This window comes from Pteropus alecto, unplaced genomic scaffold (genome assembly GCF_000325575.1).
Source record: "Pteropus alecto unplaced genomic scaffold, ASM32557v1 scaffold3, whole genome shotgun sequence".
NCBI classification, from domain to species: domain Eukaryota; kingdom Metazoa; phylum Chordata; class Mammalia; order Chiroptera; family Pteropodidae; genus Pteropus; species Pteropus alecto.
In genome coordinates, this window is record NW_006442484.1 from 63,568,403 (window position 1) to 63,571,376 (window position 2,974).

Consider the following 2,974-nt stretch of genomic DNA (forward strand, 5'->3'; position numbering starts at 1 on the left):
GTTCTGGTTTTATTTATCTATTCTATTCTTTTCCCATTTTCTAAATATTTTTTCTGATTTTATCTTTGTTGTACACTTATTCCTACTTTCTCGATTTATTCTTCTATCTTCTTAAGTTGAAAGTTTAGAGTTATTTTATCTTCAATCATTCTAAGTTAAAAATAAAAGTATTTGACGTTATGAAATGTCCCCCTAAATATAGTTTTAGTTGCATCTCATAGATATTGATATATAACCTTTTCATTGTCATTTTTACATCTTTATTTTCTGTTTTTATTCTTTCTTTTAAGCTAAGTATTTAGAGTTTTATTTTAGAATTTATCCATGGTTGGATGTCTTTTTATCATTAATTGTCAATTTACTTGTACTGTGATCACAACTGACTGTTTAAGGAAAAATGGGTATAAAACAAAATAATGAATAAAGTGAGAGGGGGAGGGACATAAGCATGAGACATAGCATTAAAGAACAAAGAAAAACAATGAAAACAAGGCACAAATAAGAAAAGCAAGTAAAAGAGCCCAAGTGGCTGGACAGAGTGGAGGACTCAGAGGACTGTTTATCAATTGCTGGCACGGCAGGAGGTTTGGATTGCTGAATCGGGTACATGATGCAGGATAGTGTTAGGAGACCAGAAGGACATGGGAAGGGAGAGCGTCAGAAAAAAATGCACAGGAGAAACAGTCCTCAGAAAAAACCCAGCTGATCCTCGGTTGCGACGGCGCTTTGAAGCCCAGCGAGAAATATCTTACACAATCTGCTCTTGATCTGCTCTGATGGTTTTAAGTATTAAGACAAGGCTGGATACTCTTTTTTCCTGAATCATTCTTTGATGTTTTAGCTCCTTGGGTGCATTTAATTATTTCTATATCTTCTATTAAATTAGAAAAATAGATTTCAACATAGAAAATGAGCCAGGAGCCCAAACTGAGGAACTCATGCCATTTGTATTATTTTCTTCAATAGTCATTTTTGCGTTTCTATTATTATCAGTACTGTGCGTAGGATAAACACAGAGGGTCATCAGCTTTTAAACCTCTAACTTATGTACAGCCCTCACATGTATGCCAATTCTCTTCTTGTTGAGCAGAAAGCAGCTGCTTCCACCTGAGAAAGAATGAAGGTAGCAGTTACTCCCCCTCCAGAAGGAAATTTCATATAACCATCATCTATGTACAATACCACAGTCACCGGGGGAGCAGGAGAGGAGATGGGTTCCCTGAACCACTCCTTAATTATTTCTTTCAATGAGGGATTTAATTAAGGAAGTTGCCTAGAATGTTGTGGCATTCATAAGTCCCTAGTGAGGCACTGGTGCTTAGTAGTGATCAGCCAGGATACCGGAGCCAGGCTGCCTGGATTTGAATCCTGGCTGACTACTTACTAGAGTATGACCGTGGACAAGTTACTTAAACTCTCATGCCTCAGTTTTTCTGATCTATAAATGGGGATTATAGTAATATTTGTCTCGTTAGTTCGGTTTGAAGATTAAATGAGCTAATGCTTAGAACAGCGACTGGGACATAGTAAGCACTCAGTAAATTAAACTCTTATTATTGTTATTCCAGAATGCAGGTGCCCTCACCACTGCACAGTCGTGGAGACAGTGCCAGTCCTGCAGAGAGAATGAAGCTACCAAAGAGAACACAGATACAGGATGCTCAAGTTGAACGGAGACACAGCATCACCCAGTCCTTTTCATTAAAAAATTAAACAGCCACCCAGAAAGCTGCAAAGCAAATTGGAGAGAGGCCAAGTCTTCAGTAGAAATCACTGATATGGATTTTGTACTCAAAGATTTTTTTTTTTTTTTTGATGAGCACTAAAAAATGAACCAGGAGTCCAGACTGAGGAACTCATCCCACAGCCCTGCAATAATGGGACTCATAACAGGACAAGAAAAACACAGATCACCCAGTAGAGGGTCCAGAAAAAAACACAGATTATTCTCTCAGCCACACTGCATAGGCTTATTATCAGTCCTTTAGGGAGAAAGAACAGGAAACCAGATCCACTCTAAAATCTTCATGATAAAGATCTCATTACAGTATGGATTCATTCATTCTTCTAAAAAAAAAAATCCTTTTGTCTTTATAAAGTTAGAGGTGAACTAGGCTTCATGCTAGACATTGGAGATACCTGGTGAACAAGACAGATACAGACCTGCCCTCATGGAGTTTACGATCCAATAGAAGAGACTGACATTAAACAAGTAATCACACAAAAGTCATTGTAAGCATTCATAGTGCTCAGAACATGAAATGTTCAGTGAAGATATCAGGGATTTTTAGATTTGGGGTTCAGAGACAACTTTTAGAGAGAATGACAGTAATGCCATGTCCTGAAGGATGAGGGGACATTAGCCAGGGAAAGAATTGCCGCAGATCATGCCAGGGAGTTGGGGTGGGAAATGTGAGGGGTGGTCCAGGAACTGGGAGGAGGCTTGTGCTGTGAGCATCATCAGTGGGACAAGAGGGCCTGCAGGGGACAGGAGTGGGGGTGCGGGGTTGGCGGGGAGGGCAAGGCTAGACGCCCACACCATGTGGCAACGTTAACATTTTGTTTTCTCCCAAATACAGGGCAAGTCACTGAAGAGTTTTAGGCACACACAACTGACATATTCAGATTTGTGTTTTTAATCAATCATTCCCATTGCGGTGTGCCAAACAAATTTGAGGGACTAGAATAGAAAGGAGAAGTACATTTGGGAAGCTTGCAATCTGGCTATTAGAGTCAAGGTTATGGTGAGCATAAACAAATACAAAGACCCTTTTGTTGTATCAAGCCCTAAAGGGCTCCCATCTGTCTGAGTGCTCCGTGCTACACAGTGGCACCCAAACCATGGGAGAAATCACTGAAGTTCCTTAAGCAGTAAAAGTTTTATTTGGATTAAATTTAGTTAAATCGAAAAGTGTCAAGAAGAACTTCAGCCATGTGGAAGTTTGTGAAAAGAATGGATTTGACACACTGGAAT